Source organism: Gopherus evgoodei, chromosome 1 (genome assembly GCF_007399415.2).
Source record: "Gopherus evgoodei ecotype Sinaloan lineage chromosome 1, rGopEvg1_v1.p, whole genome shotgun sequence".
NCBI classification, from domain to species: domain Eukaryota; kingdom Metazoa; phylum Chordata; order Testudines; family Testudinidae; genus Gopherus; species Gopherus evgoodei.
The window spans coordinates 232,707,939-232,726,295 of record NC_044322.1 but is presented as its reverse complement, the minus strand read 5'-3'; positions in this window follow the sequence as shown (position 1 = coordinate 232,726,295).

Below are 18,357 nucleotides of genomic sequence, written 5' to 3'. Positions count from 1 at the left end.
GTGGTGTGGTTTCTTGTTTAAACTTTTCCAAAAGTGAATTTAGTGCCTGTAAATGGTGCCAGGTAAACAGTAGTAGAGAGTGAAGTGCACTGTTTCCCCACAGAACTGGTAGGGCATGAGAAATGACAGATCAGTCTTGTCCCTGGTGTACCTCAGCCCAGTTCTGGAGAGTTCTAGGGGAGTGATATGAAGCAGTGACTGGGAGGGGAGAAGCTTTATATCCTATCCCTTTATCACACTGAGCCATTCCTTCTCCAGCAACTGTGGGGTGATCTTGTGACGTGGATCTGTCTAGTTGGGACTAAATGGCACGGCACAATTAACTAGAAATATTAAATATTGGAGATTGCTTACAAAATCAAATTTTTGACAAAAATATTCATTGAAATTTTGACATGGGAAAGAAGAAATATTTTGCAAAAATCCCATTTTTACTGTTTATAGAGCTGTTTGAAGTTTTTGTGGAATTCAAAATTTTTACTAACATTTTTAACTGAAATCTCAAATGTTGACAAAAATTGGGGAAAATTTGTTTAGCAACAATTTTGTGATTCCCTACTCCCCTTATTTTTAAACCAGCTCTTGTCAAAGCCCTTGCATATATACATATCTATCTATCTATCTGTAGTGGGGCGGTCACCCTGCTCCAGTTAGGTAGGGGTTAAAAGCAGCCAAGGGAGGCTGATTGGGTAGGTGTGGTTGCACCCGATTAGAGCACAGCTGAGGAGCAGAGAGGACTAGGTGCCTGGGAGAGTAAGCAGGGTACCTGAGGCAGAGAAGGGCTGGGGAAAGGTAGGCGGAGATGGGGAGCTCTCGTCAGGTGAGTACCTAGGCTGAGACCTTGCTAAAGGCCAGAGGAGGTACTAGGGTGGCAGCTGGGGCTAGAAAGGCAGCAGGTCCAAACCCTCTTGCCAGTGATGAGTCACCACTTCAAACTGCAGTTTGTCCCTGAGGGAAGGGGCTAGAAGAGGACTGGCAGTGGGTCACTGAGGTGAGGTGGGGTTAGGGGATTGGGTTCCCCAGGGAGAGGAGATCCAGAGTGTGGGAGTACTGTTGTGAGGCAGCACCCCAAGGTAAGGGGCACTGGAGAGACGTGGGGCCAGAATATAGTGGTGACCAGAAAGCAGTTACTGGTAGGAAGACAGCAGCCAGCAGGAGGTGCTCTGAGGCTGGATGAGCTAATTCCCGGACTGACCAGCAGGCAGTGCTGTGATGGTGAGTGTCTGCCATGCTACACGTGGTGGAGAATGTGGTGTGACAGACTCAAACCAGTGTGGTACAGGAGTCTGGTAGAGGGCAAATATACTGGTCACTGGATGAGTAGTTTTCTGTTCCCTGAGTGACCAGAGCAGGGGCTGCACTAGAGTAATCAGGAACCTGCTAGAACCAATTAAGGCAGAGATGCTGATTAGAACACCTGCAGCCAATCAAGGCAGGCTAATCAGGCCACCTGGGTTTAAAAAGGACCTCACTCCAGTCAGGGAGGGAGGAGCTAGAGGAGATGAAGTGCGTGTGAGGAGCTGGGAGCAAGAGGCACAAGGAGCTGAGAGTGAGAGGGTGTGCTGCTGGAGGACTAAGGAGTACAAGCGTTATCAGACACCAAGAGGAAGGTCCTGTAGTGAGGATAAAAAAGGTGTTTGGAGGAGGCCATGGGGAAGTAGCCCAGGGAGTTGTAGCTGTCATGCAGCTGTTACAAGAGGTACTATAGACAGCTGCAATCCACAGGGCCCTGAGCTGGAACCCAGAGTAGAGGGGGGGCCTGGGTTCCCCCCAAACCTCCCAATTCCTGATCAGACACAGGAGGAGTTGACCCAGACTGTGGGAAAGATCACTGAGGTGAGCAACTCTGCCAATAAGCGCAGGACCCACCAGAATAAAGGAGGAACTTTGTCATAGTGGGCATCTGCGGTCCACCCCTCACACAAAGGGAACTGTGGGGACTGGGTAAGTTGTGCCACTATTGAGGGGATAATGGATCCTGCCTATGCAGACTCTTTCTTAGTGGAAGGTGCTTATGCCATCCTTGCTTGGGCCCTGGCATCAGCGCCTTGGCGGAAGGGGGCAGATGACCCACAAGGGAGACAGGAGTCCCTGCAGCAAGAATTCTGGGAAACTCAAGAGGGACTATGAGAAGTGCAGTGGGCCATCCAAGGGCAGCTGGCAAGGGAGCAGTGGGCCTTAGTAAAACACCTGAGAAGGGTGTTTAAGAAGAGCCGCTGAGAGTTGTGGGAAAAGCCCCGCTCCAGGGCCAGCAGGCCAGTGGTGGAGTACAGGGCTTGTTATGCCTCCAAGAGGCATGGACATTTAAGGAGGGATTGTCCCTACTGGGATGGGGGCAAGGAGCCTCACCCAGAGCAAGGGAAGGGACAAGGCCCCGGGAAGGCCCACTGCATGAGGAAACCCAGGGGACAACGGACATGTTGGGCCTGTGGGCAACAAGGACACCTGCAGTGGGAATGCCCAGGAGCAAGGCGAAGGCCCAAGGTAGCAAAGAGGTGGGGAGCCTGCTTTGGCTGCCGTGAGTAGGGCCATATTAAGAGGCACTACTCCTCAAAGGGTGAGGGAAGAGGGGCCTAAGGACCCCAGGGGGTTGAAGGCCGGCAGGGTCGATACTGCAGTGATGGTGGTAGACCTGCCCAAGAGCAACCAATGGGAGATGCCAGGAAAAGGGACTGGGACAGAGTGGGTCAGTGAGAGGCTGGAACCCAGGCTGTTATGGAGCAGGTTGCAGTTGGGACCCAGACACTGAAGGTCGAGGTCCGGGGAATGCTGGCGTATGTGCGTGGATGGAGGCAGCGGAGCAGGCCCACTGCAAGGCAGAAGCAAACGCCAGGGACATGGCCAGGGAATGGGAGGCAGCTGTAGATGAGCAAGAATGTCTGTGTAAGCAGCTGGCTAAAGCAGAGAAGAGGTGAGCATGCCCAGAGGGGCATCCCCAGGCCACACTGGGCAGAAGCACCCCCCATCCAGGTGTGAGATTTTGTAGAGAGGGGTGTAGAGGGAAGGGGCTAGATGAGGGGCTATAAAGGCAGCAGGTCCAAACCCCCTTGCCAGTGATGAGTAGCCACTTCAGACTGCAGTTTGCCCCTGAGTGAAGGGGCTAGATGAGGACAGGTAGTCGGTCACTGAGGCGAGGTGGACTTAGGGGACTGGTGTTCCCCTGGGAGAGGAGACCCAGAGTGTGGGGGTACTGCTGTGGGGGAGCACCCCAAGGTGAAAAAAATTTCCCTGGAACCTAACTTCCCCTATTTACATTAATTTGTATGGGGAAATTGGATTTGCTTAACATCATTTCACTTAAAGTCGCATTTTTCAGGAACATAACTACAACATTAAGTGAGGACTTTCTGTACCGGTAGGAAGACACCAGCGAGCAGGAGGCACTCTGAAGCTGGATGAGCTAATTCCTGGACTGACAAGCAGGAGGCGCTGTGGCAGTGAGTCCCCACCGTTTTATACTATCTATATATATAGAAGTACTTTCAAAATACTAGACTTTTTTCTGTGGTCACCCCATAGCAGTGTGGGCTGCCATTTTATTTTGCTATTCCCAGAACTGATAACTCCCTAGGGCAGTATTTTCTGAAAAGGATTTTCAGCGTCAGCTTCTTTAATATCTTTCACAGAGATGCCCCTGTGGTTCTCAAACTGTGGGTCAGGATCCCAGAGTAGGTTGTGACCCATTTTAATGGGGTCGTCAGGGCTGGTGTTAGATTTGTTGGGCCCTGAGACTGAAGCCAAAGCCTGAGGGCTTCTGCCCTGGGTGGCAGAGCTCAGGTTACAGGCTCCCTGCCTGGGGCTGAAGCCCTTGGGCTTTGACTTTGGTGTTTCTCCACCCCCGAGCCTGCTAGAGATGGGGCTAAGGCTTTGGCTTTAGGACCCCACCCAGGGTGGTGCGGCTCAGGGCGGGTTCAGGCTTTGGCTCCCCCTCCTGGGATTGTGAAGTAATTTTTGTTGTCAGAAGGGGGTCACGGTGCAGTGAAGTTTGAGAACTCCTGCCCTAGAACAGCCAGTCAATATGACACCACCTGACTTAAAGAAGGTTCAGGGTTCAGATAAAACAGGGACCTTGCAAATTCATTAAGAGAGTACAATATTAAGATTTCTGGGAATGGAGTGGCGGAGTGAACATTTCCTGTCTTTAGGTGGTGCTCATCTTATACCTTAAAGCATAAGTATTGACACCCATTGTAATTTTTATTTATGTCTCTTTTCTTACACTATGACAACAGCTTTGACTACCACTGTTATGGATCTCCCTATCAGGAAGCAGGGTGCAGTTTCTGCCAATCAACTCTAGTAGTTAATCCATGAGGTCCAGGGAGATGGGCAGAGACACAGGAGGACTTCTTCTCCCACCCGTTGTCCATTTCTTCTTTTTATCAATTTTCTTCTTTCCCCTGACCTTCCTGTCTTTTTCTCCTCCTCCTTCTTTCTCCTCTGATTCTTTAATGAAAGAAGAAGGGTTAAAGGGGTAGGATTCCAGCATGCAGAAGGCAAACTATTGAACTGAGATTTGGGTTATGAAACTCCTTCCCATGTACATTGTGTCAGGGAGACAGTGAAATCAGAGCTGTTCAGAATATTACAAAATGAAAACTTCTTTCTTTTTTTCAGTGGGAATTTTCAACTTTTCATTGAAAAACCAAAAACTGAACATTTTGTGTGTGTGTTGGCAATGGAAAATTGTTGGCCAACAATGCAACCCCTCACCCACCCCCCCCAACAAAAAACCTAGCCAAAACCAGATAACAATTAATTTTATCTGGAATTTTTCAATTTTCCAATGAAATTGCTTTCTACATACATAAAGTAACTGTTTCCAGGAAAAATTGTTTGACCCAATTTTCCACTTGGAAAAAAAATTCAGTGGAAAATTTCCCACACACTTTTACTGCAATGCCACATTCTTTTTTTTTTTTTTTTTTTTTAAGAAAACAGATTGCAAAACTGAACAAGAAATCCAGGAATGGGCTGATTGGATGCTTCATCCACAACTGTTATTACTCTTTCTCATTGTTTTCTTTCACATTTTTGGGCATCACTTGGTGGAAAGTGTTTAATATGCTAGCATAGACTAAATTAGATTATACTATATTTATGCTGTGTACAAACACAAAGTTATTGCTAGCCAGAATAAATCATGTGATCACTTCATTTTACAATGAACTAATAACTGATGATTGAAGTTCATGTATACAGCTACTGTATAATCTGGCCTCTCCAAGGAAAAAACCTTTAATAGGAATTATTCACAGCCAATTAGTCTGAATGACCATCTGTCATTGTTGCCTCTGTATGATGTGTCTGTAAAGGATAATGGATGGTCTGGACTGATTTATATGAAAAAATACCATTAAAGGGTACTAGTGACATTACAGACCACAAGAATGGCGCTCAAGTAGTTTGTAATGTCACCAGAATGCTCCCTTTCTCTCCTGGAGAGGAAATTAATTCCATATCATTTACTTAGAGCCCTTTTTTGTTTTTGTTAGGTAAAAGTATTATTCAAGACCATTTTTAAGTTTCAAAGCATTTAAAGTAAATAGAACATTTCAGTGCAAAAGGGATATTGGGGGGGGGGCTGGGAATATTTGAAACAGGTGCTGATGGGGGGGTGGGGGCCCTGGAGTACGGGGATGGGTGGAATTTATAGAATATCAGGGTTAGAAGGGACCTCAGGAGGTCACCTAGTCCAACCCCCTACTCAAAGCAGGACCAATCCCCAAACAGATTTTTGCCCCAAATGGTCATCCTCAAGGACTGAACTCAAAACCCTGGGTTTAGCAGGCTATCTCTCCCCACATAACAGTCTCTAGCACTTCCGTAGTTGGCAGGAGTTGAACCTGAGCAGTGTGACTCCAAGGGATTCCTAGTCCATTACCTTAACCACTCAGCCACAACTACTTGATGTATGTAATGCGGGGCAGTTTATTTGTGTTTAAAAGAAAAAATGTAACTATTAAAAATTGCACAGAGAACATTTTGCTTGTCTGTCTGTCTTTGTATGTTTTGCCTAATTCGATTGCAAGATTTTCTGGGTAGACAACATCTTTTAAACTGTGTGCCTACAGCGTCTAGCTGTCCCCGAGTAGGGCCCCAGGGCACTACCACAGTATAAATAAATGGAACAGCAACACATTCCTCAAGAAGCTTAAAAACACTTAGGTCCTCGTTCCCCCAGATCTGTCATATGGGACTTCATTGAAATCAGTGGAGTTAGTGTGTGAATCAGATCCTTTAGTTTTAGGTCAGCACTGTTTCAGTAACAAAATAAATTGTCATTCCATCAAATGTATTCCAAGTCAGCCACTCATTTCACTAGCTTTAATTCACACTCTGTACTGTGACTAGCTGGTCCTTAAAAACTAAGAGCAAACTCCTCTGGCTGTTCAAGCTGATAAGACTGGAGAAGCACGAAGTACTTCTTTGTTTGCTCTCCATCTTTCTTAAGTATCACTTCCATGCTGCAAGAATTCCTTTACCCATGATGGGATTATGAAGAATGTTTGAATGGTGGTATTTAAAGACTACAGAACATTACCTAGTATTTTAAAGCATTCAGTCATCTCCGTTTCCAAAGAGGAAAATTATACCAGTCTCCGTTTTAGCAACATATATGTCTGGATCCTTTTTCATTAGTGAAGGGCATCTGGTCACAATGGGTCACTCCACTAAGGAAATCAGCCATTTTGCAAGATCTATTTATAACATGGTAGTGCCCAACAAAATTAAAACAATTTCATATGTGCAATGTAGGCAAGACCCAACTATGTTTTGGGGAACATGTTGTCCAGATCTTCTCCAGCCTTCTAATTTGCAGTTTTATGGCATGATCTGGGAAGATAATTAAACATATTTTGGCCTCATCAACAATGCAAGGACAAGCTCTGTCTTAAGCACCTCTGATCCTACTTGTGCTGTAAATGAGTTCTGCGACATAGATCAAACTTACACTATGAAAATCTACTAACACTGCATCACAGTATGAGATTGCATTATTGTTGAGTATGATGCCATTTTGGGAATGCAAGTTGACTAGCTGGAGAAGACAGTCAGATCTATGACTGTGAAAGGGCCCGTGTGGTTTCTGTAGGCATGTATATGAGAAGAACTGAGAGACAGAGAAACGGATCACCAAATGGTGTACAGAAGTCTAGGGTCCAGAAATTCTCTTCCTATCCCCCTAGCTACTATGAGTTCAACAAAGCAGATGGATATGAAGTGCCTTGCACTGAAAGAGCTCTGTTTTTCCATGCATATTGTGACCTCACACATATTGACAGTTGCATCTAGTGTTGTAGAATGAATTTTGCTACCCTCCCCAACAAAATGAAGATCTAAGCTGAAAGAGGAAGAGTAAGGAGTTCATTCAGGAGAAAAAATGCCTTGGTCCCAACTAGGAGAGCCCTAAAGTAGACATTCTCTGTCTAGGCTGGTGTGAGAGAGCTATTGGGACACGGTGTGCGTGAAGGGTTGAATAAGGGAGGGAGGATAAACCTTTTATGTGTGCCCCATCCCCCACCAAAATAGAAGCAGGATAAATCTCTGATTGAATCTGTGAGTCTGGAGTTTTGTGAGAGGCAGGGCCGGGAGCAGGACAGAAGTGTAACACTTAGCTTTCAGCTGTGGAAACATATTTATGTCCTAGCTTAGCTAAGAAGCTGAAATGATCTTGGTGAGTCTCCTGTATGTGTCTGTGAAATACATGTCCACCTCTTAAAACCACAGCTTACTCCGGAAGGACTGGCAATCTTTATCAAATTAAAACAGTGGTGCTCTGAGTCAGCACTGGGGTTCATTGGCTCATCTGTGTGGAGGAAACATAGACAGTGCCAATGTTATCATTAGATCTGGTTGAATAAACCACAGTGAATAATGACTCTGATGCATTCCCCATCTTTTTCTGTTGACAAGTTATCTTTGTGATTTTTCTCAAATGTATTTGCTACCTAAAATTTTTCTGAGTAGTAGTGTTGTAAGTATTTGATATTTGAGCTACTTTGCTCAGAAACACAAATCTTATCTTTCTCTGCTTAGAATCAGATTTTTCCATGGTAACTTTCATGATTACAAATCTCAAATGTGATTTCCTTGAACACTCTACACTCTATAATATTCATTTGAAATTGGTTGTCCTGTTTGCTGGCATATTCATGGAACGTGAAGACAGCAGAGATGTGAGCTCACTAAACTCAAATTCATTAAAACTTCCAATTAATATTGTAAAAACACTCCATGAATATTCATCTACAATTTATTTCTATCAGCCTGTAATTTGTCTGAGCACTAAGTTAACTTGCCACAGAAACCTCATCCACATGTTGTGTACTTAAGCTTTTTTGTGTGGTGTGAAGAGGTACCACCCTTCTATGAGCTCATTGTTATCAGCACCTTTACTAATAATATTTGCACTTTAATAGCCCTTGTCAATCTGAGGTCTCAAGGAATTCATTATTATTTCCATTATTATGTTGTTTGTTTGTATTACTGTAATGCCTATAGGCCCCAGCTGAGATTAGGGCTCCATTATATAAATACACAGTAAGAGACAGTTCTTGCCCTGAACAGGAGCGGCTCCAGGCCCCAGCACGCCAAGTGCGTGCTTGGGGAGGCATGCCATGGGGGGTGCTCTGCTAGTCTCTGGGGGGGCCGCAGGCGGCTCTGGTGGACCTCCCGCAGGCGTCTCTTCGGAGGGTCCGCTGGTCCCGCGGCTCCGGTGCACCAGAGCCATGGGACCGGCGACCGGCAGCGCACCCCCCGTGGCATGCCACCCTGTTTGGGGCTGCGAAATGGCTGGAGCCGCCCTAGTCCTGAAGGATTTCCAGTCTAAATAGAAAAGGCAAGGAGTGGAAGAAAGAAATAATTAATTGTGACCCTAATCCTGCAAACTGGTTGCGCACACACTCCAGTCCCCAAAGAGGTGGTGCTTGGATGGATTTAAGGCCAGGGTTTGGGGTTCAGTTTTGAGACTGAATCTGAAGTAACGTTTGGTGTTGGGTAACATGAAAGTCTCACAGCTGGTCTCATGAGATTTTTTTGTCTCAAAATGGCAAATATTCATCTTGAATGGAGGGGGTCTCATGGCATTAGCAGTTCTCCAGAGATATTAGATCTACCTCATCTAGAATAACAAAAATCAGAGGGGGATACTGATGATAAATCTCCTGTCAATGCTGAAAAAATACAGAAGGTTTTTCTTTGGGTCTTCAGGGACTGCCATAAAGGCAGAGGCTAGGAGCTATTTTACACAACTGATGCCATCATGCTGCGGACTTATGAGAGGAAAGGACTCTGTCTTGTGGCCTGTATTAGGTCATAGATGGCATTTCTGGCCACTCCTTCTATCTGGAATCCCAGGAGTAGAGAGGAGTCTAGTGAGACCCTGAGACTTTGAACAACTTTACCAGTAGGCTCTCCATCAGTTGTGGGAGTTATAGGCACGGCACAATCATGGCAGAGAGGCATTGCTGGCATGTGATGGCATATACCACATTGGTAGATGTGCAGGTGAATAAGCCCTCTGCCATGTACATTGGCCAAACTGGACAGTCTCTATGCAAAAGAATAAATGGACACAAATCACACATCAAGAATTGTAACATTCAAAAACCTGAATAAAGACTGGGAGTGGCTGGGTCACTACAAAAAATGATTTACCCTCTGTTGATACTCACCCCTTCTTGTCAGCTGTTGGGAATGGGCCAAATCCACCCTGATTGAATCGGCCTCGTTAGCACTGACCCACCACTTGGTAAGGCAATTCCCGTCCAGGGCCGGCGCTACCATTTAGGTAGCCTAGGCAATCGCCTAGGGTGCCAGGATTATTGAGGGGGCGGCATTTTGCCAGGGGGGCAGCAGGCGGCTCCAGTTGACCTGCCGCAGGCATGCCTGCGGAGGGTCCGTTGGTCCGTGGCTCTGGTGGAGCTGCTGCAGTCATGCCTGCGGATGGTCGGCTGCTCCCGCTGCTCCGGTGGACCTCCTGCAGGCATGTCTGCGGCAGCTCCACTGGAGCCACGGACCAATGGACCCTCCGTAGGAATGCCTGCTGCAGCTCCACCGGAACCGTGGGATCAGCGCAAGGGGCGGCGAAATGGCCTTGCGCCTAGGGCGTGAGAAACCCTGGCACCGGTCCTGCTCCCATCTTTTCATGTGCTGTATATTTATACCTGTCTACCGCATTTTCCTTTCCATGCATCTGATGAAATGGGTTATAGCCCACAAAAGCCTATGGCCAAATAAATGTGTTAGTCTGTAAGGTGCCCTAAGTCCTCCTCGTTGTTTTTGCTGATACCCAATTAACATGGCTACCCCTCTGAAATCCCCTATTGGGAAAGCCTGGGATAGAGAGCTTGAGAAGGGGACAGAGGATACTGGGTGGAGGGTGGGGTGAAATGCAGTCACTGGGAGATGGGGAGGAACACAGCTTTTAGATGCATGCAGACACACGTGTGTTCTAGTGTGGTGTAAATGTACGACATGGTGCTACTGGGGTGGGGGGGAGCTTTCAGAAAAGCACTGAACTTATCAGTGGAGAGCCAGTTCCTTGCCCTCTCCAAGGCCTCCAACATTTGTATAGTAAAGTGATTAGGACAGGGTTAATGAGTTACCCAGAGGATTATGAGCTGGAGCCATATTCCACCCCCAGCCCCTTTTACTTCCTTTTTAGTTAGTGGGAGCTTTTCACTACACTGTTGTGATGCAGTTAAATAAAGGAGCATGTTCCCAGCCTCCTGCCCTGTCCATAAACATATTTTTGTTACCCTTTACAGTGGTCCCTTTATAAAAATTTGAGCAAAGAAAAACAACCTCCCTAGTCACCATCAGTTTTTTGGGGTGGTAGCAACTCTGGTGAGGCCCTCTGGTTTGTACAGTAGACTCAGAATTCTGCGGCAGCTGAAGGTAAATTTGAAAACAGAGTTTTTAAAGGAATTCAACATGAAAATACATAATAATATTTGTCCTCTGACTCTGATTCTCATTTGGACCAAGGCCCCTGTACACCACTCTGGTCACATAAAAGATGTACCTTAGGCCTGAGCTACACTGGGATGTGTGTGTGTTTTGAATTAAGATACTTCGACGTCAGCTACGCTATTTGCATAGCTAAAGTCGGAGTATCTTAGTTCGACTTACCTGGCCATCCTCACAGCAGTGAGTCTACCGCCGCGGCTCCCCCGTCGACTCTGCTTACTCCTCCTGCCGAGGTCGAGTACAGGTGTCGATTTGGGGATTGATTTATCACGTCTAGATGAGATGCGATAAAGCGATCCTCGATACATCGAACGCTATCCGCTGATACACCCTTAGAGTAGATACACATTATACTTATAGCCACTTTCAGGCCCCTTTACACAGCTAAATATGTATAAAGCAGCCATAGTATAAGTAAACACCAAGCTCCCAGTGTTATGTATCTAGATGTAAATTGAACTTATTTTACATTGCCCTACCCCTTTTTCATTTTGAATGTGTTGCAGCCTATTTAAATCCTGGGGTGTGGGGTGAAGCCACTTAGAATGTCAAAAAGTAACTCTCTAATTTGTCTCCAAGACTTACAGGCTTTGAAAGGCTGCAGGTGGACTGACAGCGCTAGGCCAACAAGCCACTGCAGTTTGACTTTACACAGCTGCATTGTAGACACTGGAGGAAGCTGGATGTTTTGGCAGCTGGGGGCATCGGAGAGGGTTAGGCACTTTGGAATAAGCATATTAGATGAGTGTTTCTGCTTTCACTCTCTTGTCTTTGGTGATGTCACCATTGTCATGGATAAGGGGCTAGCTGTACCCCGTTCCATTTCTGGTCTCTGAATGCTCCTCTTCAGGTATTAGGACTCAGCTGTTATTTCTCCTGGGGTGGAATCCCAGAATTCTCCAACTCTTAGACCAGGGACTGGGCTGCAGTACCCAGCAGGTCTAACTGGCTTTGGAACATGCAGTTCTTTCCATTGCGAGTCTGAGACCAGTGTTGAACAGAGCACACACACAGCCTTCTTAAATCAAAATATTGTTTGGGTTTAACCATATGGATAAAGCATAACATAAGAGAAGAGGGATTTTTATACAACAGCAAGAAGCCTATGTATACATCTCTTACCTAGAGTCTTAACATCCCCTTCTACTCACCTAATAATTTCTGCATAATTTCTTCAGATTTCCCAGTTGAATAGTTCCTCCATAACTAAAACCCTCTGGAGTCCTTTTAACTGCATTTGAGCTTTTGTTTCCTAGCCTTGGCCCTGTGTGGCAAAACAAGGCAGGAACCAAGAGGTAGAATATTCACAGCTCATAACTTGGGCATTGTCTCATAACAACCTTGAAGTGTTTATTGGAGGGGGATGGGGTCTAATCTGGAGCCATTGTGCCCTTACTACTTGCTTTTTTTCTTCCAACCTGCTATTAAGCTGAGCCGTCCCACTAACCTGGTCAACACAGAGGACTCATAAATTATTACTGAGCAGCTCCTTGTCTGTCCCCACCATGGCACCAGCATAGGCTGGACCTGAAATTCTAATGTAAAAGACAACTGTGCACCCCAGCTCTTTTGTTTTGACAAAATCCTTTCAGGCCTTCTTGATACCTCCGAAGAAGCAAGGAAGGGGAAGGTCCAATGGTTTTCTCCTCTGTTTGCAATTTACCTTCAGCTGCAAACCTAATGAGTACTACAATCCAGGACTTCAATGAGAAACAAAATTAACTTTAAAAAAACTTTTTCTTTCTGGGCCTAGATAAAGACAGAAGAGGGGTTGGGCTGGATTGGGTGGTGAGCCTAAGGACCATTTCCTTTATCTTTCTTGACCATCCAACAGAGATCTTTTCCAAAAGCCAGGTGGCCTTCTTTTACTGTATTTCTGATGTTCTGCCCATCATAATTTGTATTTCTGAACACTGGACAGAACTGTTTCCTGTCTCCAATGGAAAAAGTCGGGGGGTGGGAGGGAAGGGTCTTTCAAACTGAAACACTGGACAGAACTGTTTCCTGTCTCCAATGGAAAAAGTCGGGGGGTGGGAGGGAAGGGTCTTTCAAACTGAGGCAAAATTTCTTTTTAAGGCTTACTACAGGAAAACAAAAGCTATTTCCATTATGGCCACAGTTCAGGCGTCCCTTTAAAAATGATTACATAGGGGAAGTGCTAATGAGCCATGCGCAGGGGTTACATTCTCTTTTCCATTCAAGTGTCAGTTTTTTTAGCTTGCAATCAGAGGCAAATCAGTGATCCATGACTGAGCACATCACAAAGGTATGATGTAATGTCCCCTGCACTAAATCCGCCCTTCACATGGACTGCAAAGCCCAATAGCATCGAGTTAATCATTGACATGAAAGAGTAGATTTCACCATCGACATTGGGAGGGGGTGGGGAGAAGAGAAACTTATATCCAATAAACTGAAGTGGTGGAAACTTTTTCTTTGTGTTGTGTAGCCGCTCACTCCTGATGTGACATTGGGGTTGTTGGGAAAGGCACTGAGGAATTCTATGCCAGTTTCATATTTGAAGGGGATGTTTTATGGCTCCTCCCCACCACTATTCTAATCTCTATTACATATCTACAGACAAAACAGCTACTTGGCATTGTGTTGCGGATGTCTGTAACTTTTGCCAGGATGCTGAAAAGAGGCCAAGAACTTGGGTGGAGCCAGGAGCCAGAAGGTCATCTGGGGTTACTGCTATTTGTTAGAGACAAATAATGTCATGAATATACTAAGCCCCTTTCCGTGCACTGATTTTTTTTTTCAATGCACTTAATTGTCATGTTTTTTTCAGTGGGCTGATGCTGTGTGTATATATATATATATATATGCAAAACAAAGCACTCCACTCATTTGCACCTAGCATGAACCTCTTAGATCAATTGTGCTGAAGAAAAAAAAGTAAAGTCTTCATTGCAAAGGTTTGATTTCTGAGAACAAGAATTTGGTTCTTGGTAGTTTATTTTCTTTTAGGCACTGCATGAAACTCCCAGTAGATTTCATTATTATTCCCTTAGGGAAGAAGTTACAAAATATGATAGTGAACTGACATAAATAGAACCACTGAAGAAATTCTTTCTGGAACAACAAACTTATAGCTGGATCCTATGACTTTTGCATGCAGGTAGTCTTTACTCATATGAGTAAAGGTGATGGAATCAATGGGACTGTTCATATGCGTGATGAGTGGTTGCATGACTCAAGTAAAGGTTACAGGATTGCGTGGCTAAGATGCAGAAACTACCCAATGCCACCATATCTTTTTAAAAATATTTCATTTGGGGGTTGTAACAGTATTGAATGGGCAGGATAACATAGGATAGATTTAGTCACATTTTTAGACATCTAAAATTCAGGTTAATACTACAGATTCAATAATGTTAAAAAACCGAAATAAAATGTATTTTACATATAATCTATTTATTTTCTGAGCAGTCTAGATCATACCCCCTCCTTTCCCATGTAAAAATGTTTCATCAAATTAAATAGAGGCATCTAATGATTTGGTATCACAGGAAATCCACTGCATTCTTTTCTTACAGTGATGGTAAAAAAGTGGCAAGGGGTGTAGCCTGCTGAACATGTGGAGCCCAAGGATCTATGGGACAATCTCTCCTACACCAGCAGCATGGCTCAGTTGTGTCAGTTTGCCACTAGTTCCCCCACTGTGGCTGTAGACACAGGCCCCCTCCAGTAGTATTCAGAAGCTTGTCTACTCTAGCAAACTTTGCAGCTGCAGTTTGGAGCAGCAATAGTGGAAGTTATGCTGTTAGTGGCTGCCTGGTGGTAGGGGAAGCCAACCTGGTAGCAGCCTTTCCTGGCTATTTGTCCCTCAGCCCAACATTTTTGTGATTAATATGGTTTTTGCTCTGTTGTGTGAAGTGTCCTGAAAAGACTACAGGAAAATTATGTGTAATAAAAGCAATCAAGTTGGAAAGATTTGTGGAAAAGTAAAAGGGATAATCCTGATTTGCGGCAGGCAAGTTAAAAATCTCCTGCAGTGCATCACATCAGCCCTCCTACATAACAGCACAATGTTGCCACTTCATTGTTTAGCATGGCTGAAAGAAAAGAGACAGGACAAATTGTACAACCACAAGTATTCAAACAATGCTCTTAATCTAAGTGAAGAAATGTGCTCTGTTGGCTTGGTAAAAGATTTATAGCTCTTTAAAGTATAACATTGCCCTATCCCAGCAAAAGATGTGCTCGTGGACGAAAGAGCTTGACACAACTAGCACGTGGCTTAATTAGGGTTGCCAACTTTCTAATAGCAGAAAAGAGAACATTCTTGCCCCACCCCTTCCCCGAGGCCCTGCCGCACCCATTCTCCAAAGCCCCGCTCTTGCTCTCTCCATCCCCCTCCCCTCCCTCCCTCGCTTTCCCACACCCTCACTCACTAGTTCATTTTCACTGGGTTGGGACAGGGGGTTGGGCTGCAGGAGGGGTGAGGGCTCTGGCTGGAAGTGATGGCTCTGGGGTGGGGCCAGGGATGAGGGGAAGAGGTTCTAGGCTGGGGCTGAGGGGTTAGGAGTGCGGGAGGGAGGTCAGGGCTGAGGCAGGGGGTTGGAGTGAGGGATGAGGTGAAGACTCCAGCTGGGGATGCAGGCTCTGTGGCTCCAGGCTGGAGCTGAGGGGTTTGGAGTGGGGGAGGGGGTTCAGGGCTGGGGCAGGGGATTGGGGTGCAGGAGGGGTGAGGGCTTCAGCTGCGAGTGACAGCTCTGGGGTGGGGCCAGGGATGAGGTTCCAGGAGGAGGTTCCAGGCTGGAGCTGAGGGGTTCAGAGTGCAGGAGGGGGCTCTGGGTTGGGGCAGGGGGTTGGGGTGTGGGCTCTGGTAGGGAGTTTGAGTGTGGGAGAAGGATCCGGGCTGGGACAGGAGTTTGGGGGGCAGGGTATGGGCTCCAGGAGGGAGTTTGGGTACGGGAGAGGGCTCAGGGGGTTGGGATGCAGCAGGGAGGAGGGGTGCAGGCTCCAGGTCATGCTTACCTTGGGTGGCTCCCTAGAAGCGGTGACATGTCCCTCTGACTTAGGCAGAGGCACGTTGAGGTGGCTCTGCGCGCTGCCCCCCACCTGCAGACACCACCCCTGCAGCTCCCATTGGCTGCGGTTCCTGGCCAATGGGAGCTGTGGAGCCTGTGCTCAGGGTGGGGGCAGTGCACAGAGCCCCCCTGGCTGCCCCTATGCCTAGGAGTTGAACATGCCAGTAGCATCCTGGGAGCCATGCAGAGCCGGGTAAGGAGCCTGCCTGTGCTGCCAACCAGACTTTTAACTGCTGCTATGGTCCCTTTTCGACCAGGTGTTCCGGTCGAAAACCAGACACCTGGCAACCCTAAGCTTAATGTAGCTGTGTTGTAGTATTTATTAATATCCATTGCAATTGGTTTATATAAACATCTGCTCAAAAGCAAGAGAATACCAAAGTGTATGTTATCATTTGTTTGTTTGTGAAATCTTTACGTGGTGACTGTCATGGTATCTGGCACACATTTTAAAATGATTTTCCAGTATGTATATATTTTTAAAGGCCATTGTGATTATTTGAGAGGGCAGGGGAAGCACACAGAACTGGATTTTTGCAGATTATAGATACAGGTGTACTTGTTACAAACATTAAAAAGGCATTTTGCTGAATAGTGCAATATATAGTTGTGATGCTGTAACTAACATAAGGGAAACCAGTTTCCTACATTCTTTACTCCTCAAAGTGCTACAAACAAGGCCCAGATCCTCAAAGGTATTTAGGTGCCTAACTTCCAATGATTTCAATAGGAGTTAGGCAACGAAATACCTTTGAGGATGTGGGCCTATTCTTTCTTAGTGCTCCTTAGTAGGGCACCAGAGCCAAGGAAAATCATTTTTCACTCCCTTTCCCACTTCTACCCCTTCTTTCCCCCTTCCTCAAAAACAAAAATACTTCCATCTCTCCTATCCTCCTCCCAAAAGATTGTCTGTTAAGCTGGGTTCCAGTAGTGCCAGTGTCAAAAATGGCCACTTTTCAACAAGTTGGATAAATTCATAAATACTGATTTGATCATTTGGGATTTAGATGGTGCCTGTAATCCAGATGAATCCCAAAGCGCCTTTTGGTGTGTCTACGCTGCAAAAAAGACCACTGGTAGCGAGTCTTGGAGACTAGGTCCAACTGACTAAGGGGCAATGAGCTATGGGTCAAAAACTAGCAGTGTAGACACTGGGGCTCAGGCTGGATCCTGGGGTCTGAACCCACCTTTTCAGAGTCAGTTGACCTGGGCTCTGAGACTCACTGCTGCAGTGAAGACGTCACCTTACAAACATGATTTGATTTAATAACAACATGTTTAAACCTCCATAAATTACCAAAAAATTATTCTGTATAAAATAACGTAGTGATTCTAAAGTCTGGTATTTCTGGATTTTCCAGGACTACAAGCACGTACTATGTATCCCAGCAGGAAGTTGGAAGTTTCCTTTTTCCGGTGATACAGGTCACTCCTTTCTAACTCTGAAGTTACCTCAATCTGCCATTGATCCAAGACTACATACTATCTTTGGCTTCTGGCCAATGTAATTTTAGGGGAGAAATTTCAGATTTGTGCAGAGTAGGGAGATGAAGAAGGATATATTTACTTAGCCGGCGTATATGTGTGTGTGTGTGTGTGTCTTCTTTTTTTTTTCACATTGGCAGCTGTTTGAAGCTGCTCAGAGGAGATGATTTAATGGGCAGAGTGCAGGTGACTGCCATCAAAGGTAATACACTTTGCTCTGCTATTTACCCACACTACTTTGTGAGAGGAAGAATGGTTTGGGCCAAGATTTTCAAAAGCAGAAGCCTAAAGTTAGGCTCCTAAACCATGTTTAGGTAACTGCCTGATTTTCAAAAGTGCGGTCTGCCCAGTAGCTCTCACTGACCTATAGGCAATATAGTAATAATTAATAAGCATGTGTGTGCATATAATATAAAATGTGAATCACTTCATTTGGTATTGAAGTGCAGCCACTTCTGGGGTAAAACATGGCAGATGCTTAATATGTCCCTACAGTTCTCTGCAGCAGTTTAGCGCAGGAAGTGAAAAATGTCATAGCCAAATGAAACCGCAGGGAAGATTTAGTCAGGTGAGATTAGGGTGACCAGACAGCAAATGTGAAAAATCCAGATGGGGGTGGGGGGTAATAGGAGCCTATATAAGAACAAGCCCCCAAAATTGGGACTGTCCCTATAAAATCAGGACATCTGGTCACCCTAGGTGAGCTATAACTACGAGTGTTGGAATCTGTGCAGGACCCAGGGCTAGCACTCCAGCCTTTGTAAATTTGAATTAATTTTAGTGTAACACCTGATGGTAGTGTTTCATGCCAGGGGTAACTGGAGGATCGCTGAGACCACTAGAAAGGCAGTGGTTCCTCAGC